General features: G+C 46.1%; 2 non-coding genes across 2 annotated transcripts; one reads left to right on the forward strand and one right to left on the reverse strand.

Annotated features, from left to right (window-relative positions):
- Positions 1-9,165: 9,165 nt before the first annotated feature.
- TRNAQ-CUG (transfer RNA glutamine (anticodon CUG)) lies at positions 9,166-9,237 on the reverse strand. Its single transcript has one exon. It is a non-coding gene; the product is annotated as a tRNA-Gln (tRNA).
- Positions 9,238-10,977: 1,740 nt separating this feature from the next.
- Positions 10,978-11,141, forward strand: LOC130841970 (U1 spliceosomal RNA). Its single transcript, XR_009050316.1, has one exon. It is a non-coding gene; the product is annotated as a U1 spliceosomal RNA (small nuclear RNA).
- The last annotated feature ends 4,511 nt before the right edge of the window (positions 11,142-15,652 follow it).

A 15,652-nucleotide genomic window follows, 5' to 3' on the forward strand; every position in this document is an offset into this window, starting at 1 on the left:
GTTTAGGATCAGCTCTGCCTCAGGCCTTGGGTTTTCAAATTCCTGTTTAACTGAGCCAAGTTATTTATCTTCTTAGATATTTACACCTCACGTCCTCATCTGAACTCTTGAAAAATTCTATCTTCATTTCAGGGTTGTTGAGAATATTAAGCAACGTAACGTCCAGAGTGCCTGATTCAGTAAAAAAGGTTTCAGAACCACTATGAATATATAATCCCTAACCATTAGGTCTTTCTGGTGCTTAACATTTACAAAATGAAGGCACGTGCGTTGTATGCTCTGCGGTAGCATAGTTTTTATGATCTCCATTTTCTCTGGACCCCATTTACCCTTGCTTTCTCAGAAAGGCTTGTTGGCCAATATTTTCCTCTTCTCTCAACATCCACCCTCAAGACAATTTTCCCTGTTAGATGCTCTCAGTAACAGTGTATTAGTAACATTCTGTAGCAATGTAAACAGGGCTCCACAACTCACACTCCTGTTTGCTTTTCATATCCAGGTTATTTTTCTCGTTTTCTTCTCTTTTTAAAATAAAGGGCCACCCTCATCCATAAAGTGCACCGATCAGTCTCTTTGACGACACTCCCTGTAATTCACCCTCTTCACTCAGCTCCGTGGCCATGTCCTCAGTTTTCTTCTCCCCAGGATCCACCACTGCTCAGATTGTCTTAAAAGAGCTTTGAAACCCTCACATCCGTTTCACCCGGGACGAATGTATCCTTACCCTCCACCTCTCTCCACATCTGCACCGGAGCCTGGGGCTGCCTGGGGCTCTCCCCTCAGGTGATGGCCTCATCTGAGAAATGAGCAGAGCCCCACATCCTCGGCGGGGGTGAGATAAGAAGGAGCGCCCCTGTGGCACCAGGGAGAGTCTCATAGAAGGTGCTCAGGGAGTGCAGGGATGCACAGCCCTGCCACGTGCCAGTAGGTCTTGTGGTATTTAGTTGTCTCCTCTTCTCTCTAGTCTCTCCTTTTCTCGTCCTTGGCTTCCCACATTCCCAGCCAAGACCTAACCCCGCTGGCTCAGTCACTCTGTCTCCTACTCAGTTTCCCCAGAGGACTCAGCATAAATCCAGGCTTCGCATCAGACTTTGCAGCAAAGGATAATCTTAATAGACTTTTGATTCATACTCCTCCACCCTGGGATCCCACCCCCAATATGTAACAGTTCATGTTTCCCACCAGAGCTTCGCTCTCTCATTCTTCTTATTTTCCTCCTTGCTTTTTCAAACTCAGCTCATCAGGAGTCCATTAGAACGATCCAGTCGATATCTCAACACGCTCATGTGTTTGTTCCTTTATACACACACACTTGTGAGAGTTGTTGCATTTTATCGTATCTTCCATGCCTTATTTAGATTGACTATGTATTACACATAGTATATATGCATATATATGTGAAATATATATTGATGCATATTTTTAAATTTTCCAGTTTCAGGCTTCCCGCACCTTTTTCTATCATGAGGTTTCCCTTCAACATGGACTTTGCTTGATCTCCACAATCTCTTCCCTCCCAATTGTACAACCTGTATCTGGAATGATTTCCTTGCCTTTGCCTTTTCTACCTAGGACCTTTCCTTTGTTATCAATTTTATTTTTCTTGACATTTTTTTTGGCATTTGGGAACATGTTTGTCCCATGGCAATCTTACTGGGTAGTGTAAGGAAGATCAACAAAAAGCACATATAAAAATGTCTCCATTGGCTTCACCTGACCATGGCCTTTCAGGTGGCCTTTCTTGTTCCTGGACACTTTCCTTACTTGCTGTCCCTCTTGGGTGGGGGAATAAGTCATAGGAAGGTCATGAGTAACAATGGATCCTGTTGTCTGTGGTTTTATGTCAGAGCTGGGTTTGGATGCCTCCATCGGCATGAAGAACCCTCCCAAGCTGGAGGGTGAGGGCTCAGCTGCCAGCAAGCATGAGTGTCTGGTCTGCAGCAAGATTCATGCCTTAAGTGTCCTGAAACAGAAGATTATCAGAAGAAAACTGCTGTTCAGCATGTGGAGACTAGCATGCAGATTCCCTGGCCTTCAAGCTTAGGGTACAGAGGTAAGCACACCTGAGGCTCTTCCATGCACTCCTGCCTTATACTCTTCACTTAAGGTTACAGCTCAGTCTCACACTAATTTTCCTCTTCCTCCTTTGTGCCCTCAACAGCTGATGCTACCTCGTCTGGTCTTTGCTCTGTTTCCCATGGGGGCTGCCTCCCTGCCAGGCCCTTCCATCTCCTTCTCCTGTTTGCACTCTGAACCCTGTTCAGTCTCTGTAACTGCTCTCCTGATATTCCCTCTGACTATTCCTTTCAGCCATAGGGAGGCTCAGATCCATGGTCCTCCTCATCAGAAGAGCATCATTTAAGACACTGAAGACATGCTGCTTCGCCTGATACCACATATGCTCTTGGTTTCTTCAGCTTCCTTTCCTTGCCCATCCCCCCCAAATCCACTGCCTCTTCCTTCCAGGATCACGACTGAATGAATTACTTGCATGTGGGTTGGATTTGGAGGACCCAACCTCAGACAGCCCTTAACCCTCAACTTCTCCACCTGAATAAGAAATGCTGAAACTGAGGAAAAGAGCCCTGATTATAAAAACTAAATAAGAGCCTGGGTCATAGGTGGGAGTCCTGGACTGGCCTGGAGTCAGGGCTCTCCTCAGCTCCAGGTGGGCAGTTCTGTGCTGATGTGCATGGGGCTTCCAGGGACTCATTGGAGCTGGCAGTAGTTGGAGGACAGTAGATGGCACGCTAAAGGCACAGTGGCCAAAAGGAGATGCAGAGGCCAGGTTTTCAAAATGCATAGACGTGAGGTGCATAGGCATTCAGACCTCTCCCTTTTTGCAAATGACTGCTTCTACATGTTCAGTAAGAATCCAGAAAAATGAACTGAGTTGGAATCTGAGGCCAGGGAATGGAGGAGAGCATTGGAGTGAATTACCTTTGGGCCAGATGTATGAAGACCCAGTTAGATACACAAGAATATAAGATAATCATTGCTTCAGACAAATCTAATTGAGAAGGCAAGTTATTTATATGGGAGTGTCGGAGAAAGGCCAAAAAATCTTTAGGGCCAGTGGGAAAGAAGTCCATGGTGGACTAGAAGGAGAGAAGAAAAAGAATGGTATGAAACAGTGTAGGTCTAGTGAGTAGTTCTCAATCATGCAGTTAGAAAACAAGAAGTGGGTGAGTTTTGATCTAACTTGAATGCCTTAACCCAATCTCTTCAAATTCTGATTGTAAAGTTCTGTGGTGAGGTTTGGGTATCAGTATTTTTAAAAGCTCTGCTAATATGCGTCTAGGGATTAGAAGGACTATGGATCTGGTAGGACGTCAGTAACCAGTATGGCAGTGTCCATCGTGTGGCTACTTCATAGAAAAGCTGAAGATCAGCCTTTAAGGGAATTAGCATTCTTCTCTCAACAGAACTATTTGTATAGCTCAGAGCAAAGAGAAAAAAGATAGATACATAGGTTCGATATATAATCTCTCTGTTTGGATCCAATGTTTTTTACAATTTTTATAGTACAAGATACAATAAAAAATACACATTACATAGAAACCCACAGTATAAAATAGTACCTCCCCTTACCACAATAATGAACTGGAGTGTTTTCATTTCTACTGTTAAAATGCAACTTGCAGTTCACTAGTTACTAAATGGATTTCACAGCCTACTAATTGGCTCAGAACTGCAGATTCAACAAATGCATTTTTTACTTAAATTCTTTCTTTATGCAAAAGCCCCATAATGAATCTTAGGCCTCATTCTCCTGTGTGTATCCTTTTTCATGCCCGTCTATACACTAATGTAAAATACTAGGAGAGACTCTTTCTTTGGGCAAAGTTAAAGAAAACAGTGATGAGAATCTAGTATAACTAAAACTAATGCTTTTTCCCTTTCACTTCAGAGTTGTGTTTGTCTAGAGGTTGAGAACGTTTCTAGCAATGCTCTCGGGGGATCCAGCATGAAATCACCTTCATAGACTGTTGGTGTCCATGGGATACAAAGGGGTTGGGCCGCCGTTACACTCCCTGCTCTCATTTTGCTAATTTCATTTTGAGTTCTCCCTGTTTCCATTGTTTCCTCAGCCCCTCTGGAGCAGGATTTCTCTGTAGAGCCTGATCCCTGTCCAGGAGGGTGACCAAACAGCCTCTATTAATTGCTGACACCTCCACATGGGAGCCTCTCCTCTCTGTTCCCCCAAGTGTATGGAAAGGGCCTGTGGCCTGGGTCCTAGACCAGGGTTGGCAACCACAGGCCACGTGGTTTTAGTTAGTCCTTAGTTCCTTGGCACCAGAGCTCCTCATCTGTAAAAGGTGGAACTGGACTTGGATACCTTCTGAGGTCCCTGTTGGCTCTCATATTGCAGGGCTCTCCCTGTAGCCGGTCCCTCCTCCTCAGAAGGCAGGGATGTAGAGGTAGAAGAGAGTGTATTTCTCCAGCAAGCATCTCTGCTCCCATAGCAGTCCGTTTCTGAATGTGTACGAGGGATGCTAAGTACATCCATCCCTGGTACATGTGAGAATGTCATCATTCGATTCAGATGAAGGGGTTCAAGAGTAAAGTGGCTGCTGCGGATTGGGTGGTAGGAAGCTGGCTAAGGCTCTGCAGCAGCTTGAGCTGCAATATGACCAAGCACTGGTGGGGTGAGGACAGGGGTCCCTAGATTCTGCTCCACAGGCTGGATGAAAATTTCAGGAGCTATTTCTGCTAACTTATGCATCTCACTTTCCCCTTCAGCCAGCCTGTGGCTCCCCCTTCAGCTCCTCCTGTCAACAGGAGCTCAGCCTGCCCGGGCCTCTGTCATATGTAGAAATCCCTCCAGGCTCAGGAATCAGCAGGACCTAGGAAAACTCCCGTTTCATCTCTCTCTCTCCCTCTGTCTTTTGCAGATACCAGTTTCCCTAGGAACTAAGAAAAGATATTGCCAGTTTGGATGAATCCATATTATAAAATGTACCTTTTCCATTTGATGAAAAAAATCTACAACAGCAAGTCAAGTTCAAGCCTCAACAGAATATTGGAGGGATCCTTTCCTGAGAATCGACATCCCAACCAACAACCACTTTCCACACTCCAAAAGACAGATTTGATGGAAGAAATCCCAGCCATCAGCCTTCAAGTGTGATCAGTCAATAAGGAGACCAATGCTTTGATGGACACACAGTTTGGAGAGACCTTAACTCTTGTTCCTCTCAATACGCCTCCTCCACACACCAGCATCAGGAGCAACTGGAAGAAGGCAACATGTCAACCTGGTCATTCTTTGCCACTAGATGGACTGGACCAGGAGTAGATGGCAGTGTTCTTGCTGAAAATATTTAGCCTGAGTTTCATTACAAGGTAGTGATCCGAAAACTGCAGAATTTAGGCCACTGAGCAAGACAGCTGGCCAGTCTTTCTTCAAACAGTCAAGGTCTCCACAACTAAGACCACAAAAAGGAGAAGAGATGTTTTGGGTTCCAAAGGCCTAAAAAGATTGTGCTGCTATATTTCTTTAGTCCTTGGGAACCTCAAGCCTCTCCTCACCTTTTGGTAGCTGTCTTCAGTGGTGGTGGCATTGACTTGTTTGCAGAGGACAGGTCAGTTGTCTGGCTCAAAGGCCTACAGTTTGCCATTGTCTGAGCATTTCCTCATGATTAAATTCAGGGGAAACCTTTTTGCCTAGAACACCACCTAGTGCATGCTGTGTGCTTCCTAGCGCAGCCCCTTTGGAGGCTGAGAGTGTCCACTTTGCCTGTCACCACTATTGTCATTTTAGCATTGGACACTGTTGTGCAGGGCTTCATGAGATCCATTCATTGGAAAGACATGTTTGCTGTCTATAATCAGTAATTTGATTAGTGGTGCTTTGAGAGTGTATGAATATCTTATTCTATGATGCTTTCTCTAAAATTTTACCAGCCCTTATCGATCCCTGATGTGTGTCAATTATCTTTGTGCTCCTCTATGTGCAGAGTCTTTGCCGGTTCCTCTACTTCTGTGTGGCTCCCACACCTGGCTAAATACAAACCAACTGGAGTCCACGGTGTCCTCTGGCCCTTGGTTGGGGCAGGGTTATGACTGGTGTCCTTGACTCTCTCTGTTAGTCCCTAGCCCTCTGAAATGCACGTGGAGAGTTCCTGCTGCCATTATCCTAGGTGGACCTGTGCTCTCCTATCATTCTTTTTCAAATGCAGGTTTTCAATAGTACACAAAATAGAATTATATAAGAACATCCCCATCTTTGTTAGCCACGACCAACAAATATCAGCTTATGGCTGCCCTTGTTTTACTACAAGCCACCCACTTACCTTTCCCTATATTCTGTAAAGCAAATCTCAGATATCATATTACGTCTGTCATTTTGCCAGTATGTTTCCATAAATGAGGACTATTTTTGAAAGTATTCTCATCATAGCATTATAATTGTTCATAAATTAATTCAGCATCTTTAATGTCATAAAAGAGTGCTCAAATTTCCCATTATTGTTTTTAAGTTATTCTTTCTTGGGACCCAAAGAAAATGCACAAACTGTAATTAGTAGGATATGTGTTGAAGTCTTTACACACATATTTACTCTGGGTTTCTTCCTCCCTCCCTCCCTTCCTTTCTTCCCCTGCCTCTTCCTTCCTCCCTCCCGTTGTCCCTCCCCCCCTTCTTTCCTTGCTTCCTTCCCTCTCACTCTTGCTCTAGCTCTCTTGGTCTCTTGCTGTCCTTTTCTTTTCCTTTCTTAAATCATTCATTTGTTGAAGAAATGGAGTTGTTAGTTCTGTAGCATTCCCACAATGTAAATTGTATAACTGGGTGTACTTTAATAAATTCTTCCGTCCTCCATACTTTCTTTTTGGTGGTAGAATCTAAAGCAGTGCTGGAATATAATGAAATTGCAAACCACATATGTAATTTCAATTTTCTGAGTAACCACATTGAAAACTGAAAAGTATAAGCACACAATAATACAAATATTATCTTCTACACAGCTAATTAATGCTGCACATTAAGGGAAACATAATTCCACCAAAGCTTTAAAGTTGTGTTGAATAGAAAAATGTTGTGCATATCTTCAGCTTTTAAGTTTACATTCACATGAATTATAAATTAAATATAATTAAAATCCAGTTCCTTAGTCGTCCTAGCCACATTCTAGGTATTCAATAGCCATATGTGTCTAGTGGCCCCTATTTTGGACACAGTAGATACAGAGGCAGAGGAGATTGTGTTTGGTATCCTGGCAAGGGCACCTCAGAAGTGGTGTGTGCTCTCTGATCAGGAGGCACATCAACTCCTGTGTGTTTCCTCAAATAATGTTAGCAGCCCTTGGAGTTCAAGGCCTAGATCCGTGAACTAGTTATGTGGAGCAAAATGGTGATATTCCATGGCCATGTGTTATTTAGCTGGTACACTTGCATAAAAAAAAACTTCCCCTTAGTACTAAATACTGTTTAGTTACTTAGTGGTTCCCTCTGTAAAGAAAACTGCAGCTTAATGAGCAATTCCCCAAGCATCCTCCATGGTCACCAACTAGTTTCTTTTATTTCTTTTTTTTCCCCCGTGCTAATATGAAATCAAAGTTTCAAACACATTGAAGTATTTCAATTCATTGCAATAGAGTCCTTACTGATACTCTAATGACCCTCTCTTTCAGCAGTGAATGTGCCTTTAAGCTGGCTCCTTTCTCCTTTTCATAAGATTTTAACAGTCTTTGAGACCTTTGTAGATATCACTATGACAAGGTGCTTCTGTCTCATCTGCCCCTGACCGGGACTCAGTCATATCTCTCAAAATCTCTGATTCCTTTCTGTGAAAAACATTATTCCCAAATCAAATTGTGTAACCTAAAGACACTCAATGGAAGTGGTTGAATTCTAGACCTTTGCAGTGGACAGAGCTAGCAAATACATATCATATTTGTATGTGTTCATGCATTCACATATATTCACATTCACAATTCAAACTCAGAACTACAGGCTTTGATTGAATGTCTGTCTTTCAACTGAGACTCTTTTCTCTAATACCACTAGTTTTGTTTTTAAGGGCACTAGGAGTAATAGAAATACAATATCTTATACCGCCTCCTTTGCTTTTTCCCACACTATATTGACAAAAGAATAAAGAAATACCCAACAATGCCAATCATAACACAATTGACGAAAGCAGGTTTTTTAAAATTTTGTCACTGTTCTGGGGTACACATAAATTATTGTTTTATACTCTCTTCGGCTAGTTCTTATCCATGTGGCTGTTCCACAGAAGGCCTTGCACAAAAGGTTTATTTGTTACATTGTGTTTTCCACATCCAGAGGCAACATTTGAAAAAGGAATTTAACTTTATAATGATAAAAAAATAAATCTGGTTTCCACCCAAATCTAACGAAACAAAGTATATTCACTACAGGCTAGCCTTGATGAGAAGCTCTGCAAGTGTCTCAAAGGCCTGGGTGGAGAGGGGTCAGGGAGCCCTGGTCTCCCCAGACACTGGAATCCTTGGCCTTTCTCCTCTTTCTGGCTGAGCTTGGGATGAAAGCACGGGACTTCCTGGGGTCAAGATTGAAATCTCAGCCTAACAGCGGCTTTTCGTGTCCAATGGAGACTTAGGAGCTAGAAATTCTGAATAAAACCGGAACACAGTGGAATAGGATCAATCAAACTTCAGAATAGAATAGGCACCTAAATACAGCACTACCCATTCGGGTCTGGAACCATAAGAGGCTGTCACCCTGTCTGACCAGCGACATCACAGCCCCCCACAGCGACCCCTGACTCACAGGGACAAGCGCGCAGTTACGCCTGCGGTGTGACGCCCCCTCGCGGGGCAGGACTCAGGCGGCGCAGCCTCTGCCTTTTACCCCCGAGACCCAGGGGGCCCCGACGGCGGGGTGGCACTGGCTCGGTCGCTGCGCCGCTTGGCGGCGGGGCCGGGCCTCCGATGGCCAGAGACAGGCTGACCGCCCGGGGCCAGCGGGGACACCCCGGGCTCGTCCCCCACCTGCGCGCCACCTGCCCATGTGGACCGCGCAGGTCGGAGAAGCCGGTTTTCTGGAGAAGGAGCCGGCAGAGGTCAGGGACGCGGCTGCGAGGTGCCTGCGGTGGCAGGAACAGGAGCCGGAGGAACGCGGGCTTCGGCAGGAGACTGAGTTCTGGCTGCGGGAGTAAAAGACGCCGGCGCGGCCTAAAGGGAAAGGTCCCACCGAGACTCGAACTCGGATCGCTGGATTCAGAGTCCAGAGTGCTCACCATGACACCATGGAACCGCCGCAGGCCCGCCCCTCCCGCCGCGGAGCCAGGCCGCGCGCAGCCCCGCGGGCCCAGCACCCGCCTCCCGCCGGGCGCTCTCGTCCCCCAGCCCCGAGCCCACTTCCTCCGCGACTCCAGGAGGCGCCTGACTCGCCTGCCCTCAGGTTTGTATGTCGTGGAAAGACACGAAGTCCATTCGGGAGGAGCGACAGGGGACGGCTTGGCGGCCTCCCCCAAATGCGCCTGCTCTGCCGGCATTTCTAGAGTTTTCTGCCCTGAGGTAAAATTCCCGCCAGAAAAAAAAAACCCAAACGCCAAAAAACCCCCAAACTTCCTTTCCCCTTCTTTGCAGTTGTCCTCTCCCCGCTGCCCTGGCAGCTCTGAGCATCCTCAGGACAGGGCTAGGCACGTCGTGGGGTGTCCCCTCCCTGGGACCCAGGTGCAAGGGTAGACGCGCGGGGCGCTGCCGGCTTCGTCGGGGGACGGCGCGTCCTCTCTCTGTTGGGAACCGGATGGGAGCCGAAGCGGCCACGGCCCCACCCGTCGCACCGCGAGCACCCAGGCCGCTGGCGCCCTGAGGGGTGAGGTCGGGTGTGAGCAGCTGACAGTGTTTCTTCTGGGCTCTTTCCTCCCTCCCCTTCGTGCTCCTCCTCCGCTTTCCGGGTTCACCCCCTCTCCGCCCACGCGCGTCCCCGAGACTGAGGCGGCCGCTGGGTCCTGGGAGCGGAGCTCAGCGCGGCCCACGGGCTCCCCGTCGACGTTTCCAGCCTCCGGACGTTTATATGGCTCAGCGGCCAGTTTTAAAGTTTTGAACGTCGGCCACTTTTGAAAGCCTGTCCCAGCCTCGCATTCCGCGGAGGGGGACGCGCAGGGAAGAGGGGCACAGGGCGGGCTGCAGCCCCAGAGGCTGTGGCGGTCCCCTGTCACCTGAGCGGAGGCTCCCGAGGCGGCGAGGCGCAGGCGGCCTGGCCCATTCCCTGGTATCAAGGCCCTCATGTGCCCCATGTGAGAACAGCGTGTCCTGAGTGGCCAGTCTGAGTGTGTTTTCAGAACCGGAGGGAGGGGTTGGGGGGCACGTTCTCACCCCGTGGCAACAGCAGAAGAGTGTGTAATTCGGCTCTGTGAGTACAGTATGCGAGCGTGCTGTTACCTGGAAGACTGGTGGTTCAAGCCACCACGGAACATGCGAGTCGTATTTCAACTCATTTTCCTGCTTCCCATTCTCAAAATTGACCAAAGCCTCCTGAGATGCGTTTATCTTTCAGGCAGCGACCTCATCCGGTAGCTCTCAGTTCCTGTCCTCCCTGTCCTTTGCTCTGTGGCCGCGGGTGGGGCAGCTGCTGAATCTGAGTCGTCCTGGATCTTCACCGACCTCGGCCCTCCGATGGTTTCTCCCCGCCGTCACCACATTCCAGTGTTCTCTCTGCACCATATGGAGCTCTGCAGCCACCTTGACCTACATGTTTCCACAGCCAGATTCCAGGGGAACTGCCAGGCTGCAGAGGCTGATGGCATAGGCCTGGTCAGACTCCAGGTTGGTGCACCTCAAGGGCTAGTATTAACTATGCAGTTATAGGATGCCAGCAACACTTTGATTTGAGGGTGTTGCATCATTACATTTTTTTAAAAATTTATGACATTACTTGTTAGAACAGTTTTAGGTTTACAGACAAATTGAGCAGATAGAGAGTTCTCACATGTGCTCTGTTTTCTCTCTCACACTATTTCTTCTATTATTGGTATCTTGCATTATTGTGGTACAGGCGCCGGGGAGATCCCATGATCAGGAAGATGGTTTTCCAAAAAAAAAAAGGCTTATCCATTGCACTCCGGATGTACTGAGCCCTTTGATTTCTCCAAATTTAGGAAACTCGACTGCACAATTTGTGGTAATGGGGGACAGTGTTTGCACACTCTCCTGACAGGTAATGGTTAATAACAGACCACTGTAAATATATTCAGTAGTTTGGGCAAATTCTTGGGGAGCATTTCCTAGATACATTTTCCTGGAAGATAAACCTTCCTACTCCCCTTCTAAGTTTGTTTTGGGGAAAAATGCTGTATTCCTTTCCAGGGCCAGACTGAATTGACAACCATCATAGTTGATGAGGATTAAGGCCCTAATCAGCCAATGAAGAACACTTTATTTCAGACCAGTCCCATTCCCCATTTTCTGCTGGAAAGAAAGTGGACCAGCTTATTCCTTTACTGCAGAACCACCACCAGAGGTCTTAAACTCAGGGAGACCTGTGTGGCCAGGTGACTGCCTCTTGCAGCCCCGGGAGGACAGATATTTCTAATACCTCACCTAGCTTTCCCGTCTTTCTTTTCTTTTGTATAACTGGCATGGCAATACACCCAAGAAACAGTAGTATCTAGCGCTGTGTCCCCTGCTTAGCAAATAAGGCACAGGGTCATTTTATACCACCAAGAGGAGGAAGATCCTGTGAGTGGAGGACTTTGTGGGGTCTCTTTTGGAGCAACCGATGAGGTTCCTGAGAGAGGGTCTGGGAATCTCTGCCCCTCTTTCAGTGCCTGGGTTGTTGCCCACCAATTTGAAATGTTTGGTGTCTCTCCCTGGTTCCTCAGGGAACATAAGTCAGCCTGGAAGCAGTGTTTCCTAAGAGATACTCCACGAAAGCCCCAAAGCTGGAACTTTCCATTGGGCCACTTTGTAGTCACGTTCACCCTTCCTTTGAAGGACCTTTTGGAGAATAGGAATAATCAAGGGTGACATGCTTTTAAAGAGGCATCTCCACTCACAAAGGGCTGGTTTTCACCACAGACCTCAAGGGAACATTCCCTCAGCCTTTGGGCAAGGGGCTATGGGGTTTGCAATCCCCAACATAGAGTCAGGCCAGCATTGTCCTTAAAACGGGTATGGTGCTTTTAAAATACACTTTTTGTTTTTGGTCGTAGAGTTGATATACATTATTATATAATTTACACATGTACAATATAGTGATTCACAACTTAAAGGTTATATTCCATTTATATGTATTATAAACTATTGAGTATCTTCCCGGTGTTGAATAATATACCCTTGTAGCTTATTTTATTCATAATAGTTTGTACCTCTTCATCCCGATCCCTAGGTTGCCCCTCCCCCTCCCCCTCCCCGCTCCCCTCTGGTAACCGCTAGTTTGTTCTCTATGTCTGTGAGTCTGTTTCTGTTTAGTTTTATTCACTAGTTTGTGGTATTCTTGAGGATTCCACATATAAGTGATGTCTGACTTCTTACACTTGGCACAGTACTCTTCAAGTCCATCCATACTGTTGCAAATGGCTAAACTTCATTGATTTTTTTAAGACTGAGAAGTATTCCATTTACTACATATACCTCATATTCTGTATCCATTCATCTGTTGATGGACACATAGATTGCCTCCCTATCTTGACAATTCTAAATAACCCTGCTATGAAAACTGGGGTGCATGTATCTTTTCAAATTAGTGTTTTGGGGTTTTTTTGGATGCATACCCAGCACTGGAATTGTTGGGTTATGTGATAATTCTGTGCCCACTAACCATGTGTCAAGGTTCCCTTTTCTCCCCATCCTGGCCAGTGTTTGTTATTTGTGTTCTTTTCGATGACAGCCATTCTGATAGGTGTGAGGTGACATCACACTGTGATTTTGATTTGCATTTCCCTGATGATAGTTGATGTTGAGCTTTTTTCCTGTTGGCCATCTGTATGTCCTCTTTGGGAAAACGTCTGCTCAGGTTTTCTGCCCATTTGTTAATTGGGTTGTTTGGGGTTTGTTGATGTTGAGTCCTACAAACTGTTTATATATTTGGATATTAGCTCCTTATCAGTCAAGTTTAAGGGTTTTCCTTAGTTCACAGTCTTACCCTGGTTGTGACTGTGCTTTTTATTTTGTAAAAGTTTCTTTTCAGGATCTTGATAGATATTTTCCAACTGTGATTTTATAAAGGGGGTGCCACACGAATACACACTAACAGAAACTGGATTTACTCTCCCACTTGAAACAGCAAAAGAAAGCAACAACAATAAACTGGACAAAATAGATGAGACAGAGATTTTCAAAAGACTGGCCAACAGGCAGTAAAGGTCAGTGAGTGATCCTGAGAGATGAGAAACAAGCAGATGAGCCTACATTTGCTCCAGTTTACCACCTGGAGAGAGTTTCCAAGCAAGGCAGGGGAGAGGAAACTGAAAACAAGCCAGTGGACTTCATTGAGTTGAGGACACTGAGCTGAGTCATTGCACCTCATCCTCATCTTCCCTTTCAGCAGGTGGAACCTATTGGTGTCTGCTGTAGTTATTCTACCTACAGAGAGATACCTAGGCTGAGCTGGGACCAGTCATCTTCACACTTTCTTCAGTAAGGAATGTGTACCCTCATTCGTATCCCACAGTAGAATTAGCACAGTGCTTTACCCACAGGGGCTTTGTAAATGCATTCGTGGAACTCAGCTAATTTAGGATCCAAGTCATCTAGATGAGCAGAGATATTATATTTTGTACAACATGATGGGATAGAGGAGTGACTCAAGGAGTGTTAGATTATTCTGTTTCTAAGAGCACTAAAGAGATATCAGGCACGTGAAAGCCAGGATTTTACTGCTAGACCCCACTACATTCTCACTGCAAACTTGGAAGTTGCTTTACTCCTTTACTTTGCTTACTGGATCTGAAATGTAAGGGTAAAGCACCAAGTTCTAAAATTCTAGGAATATGACCAACATTTAAATTGTCTTTGAAATGGGGGGAGAATTTGAAGTCTAGAAGGCATTGCCTTTTGTAAGAGAAGACAGATAGTCCCTGATTGTTATGACATGATGAAACTATAAGACTTATTCAATTTGTCTGTTCATTTCTCCTACTGACCAGGACATAGACAGTAGAGACAGACATCAGCAGTTTCCTCTGGAAACGTTGGCAGTGTTGGCTACTTTGAGCCAACATAGATTGCAGATGTTAGTTGTATCATGAGAGGATGAAATCTGGCTGAGAGCCACAGTTGTTGGACCTGGATTGGTCACCAGCTGTTGATAAAGAAAGAAGGGCGGCCACGAGAAACACTGAGGTCATCCCTAGGCAGCACGGGTCACTTCCTCCAGTGAATCCACCCCCATTACACTTCTCATGACTTTTTGGTCGCTGGACTGAGAGCTCCAGGAAAGTTGGAATACCCTTTTAATCATCTCTGTGTTCATGTCTCCTGGCACCGAATCAAGCTGCGAGTAGAGTCTCAGTGACATTTGTTCACTGATTGAATAAAAGTGGTTGCAAATCTTCCACCTTTTCAACTACATTCCTTCCCAAATGTGCTCTCAGAGATACTCTGCTTTCTCCCAAGATGTAGCAAATCCCCTTCCTTAAGGACGTGCCTGCCCTACATTATCCACGCCCTTTGATCCAGACCTCTGGTGACTCTGATGAAGACTCACCTCTCCACAGTGATTCCTCTCAGGGGTTCACTGTCATTAGGAAGAGATGTCCTTGGCCTCCCCTCCCATCCTCTGGGCTGCCACAAAATCCCAACTGAGGGCCACCACGTTTTGTTGAAACTATGCACTTGTATTCTTCCTCTCACTGCTTTAATCTCCTCATGGAAATATTACTCATATAGGAACTCCAAATTGATAACACAACATAAGGCAAATTAAGCACTCAACATATAGTTCAGAAATGTTGTATGTAAAGCCTTTGAAACGGTAAATGCAGAAGAATATTATTACTATCTCTGCTTCAGAAACAAGGGTCCCATTAGCCTGGTCCCTGGGAAGAATGAATATCTCTAATTCTTCTCCGCACATTATTTATCCGTCTTAGTGAACACTTACTTGGGAGGGCATCCACCACTGGGAAGCTCCAAGTTTGAGTTTGGGGGGTCTAGGACAGAGCATCAAGGTCCCATCCTCTTCCCCCTGGAGTTGGTGCTTCCCAGAAGTATAAGCCAACCCTGAACCAACCTGTGGATCTCCTCGGCAGGTGCGCAAGTTCACTGTGGAGTAACTTACTCTCCCAGTCCTCCCTGCTTAGCTGAGGTGCTCCTTGAGGACCTGGACGATGCTCTGTGCACGCCTCACTATCCCTTGATGTTTCTGGACTCAGCTTGTCCTTCGTCTCACCTCCCTTGGCAACCACCTCCCATACCATTACCTTGTTTTTCTCTGGATTTTTCTCATCCTTCAGACCAGTTGATTTTCTTTCTTCCATCTCCTCCCTCATTTCTGTGTGTTTGGTGTGTGAGCTCAGTTGAGGCTCCTGTAGGGGACACACAGAGAAGGGACCAAGGTCAGCTCTTGGCTGCGGGTCCCAGCGCACATTTAACATGCATCTTAGTCTCTCGTGCCCTCGGAAAAAAATTCAGCAAGAAGGGAGTTTGGAGAACCTGAATAACCTTATCTTACTGACCAGGAAGCTGAGATCTGTATGGAGATGTTCCCTACGTGCCCACACCAC

The sequence above is a fragment of the Hippopotamus amphibius genome, chromosome 1, assembly GCF_030028045.1.
Source record: "Hippopotamus amphibius kiboko isolate mHipAmp2 chromosome 1, mHipAmp2.hap2, whole genome shotgun sequence".
Taxonomy (NCBI): Eukaryota; Metazoa; Chordata; class Mammalia; order Artiodactyla; family Hippopotamidae; genus Hippopotamus; species Hippopotamus amphibius.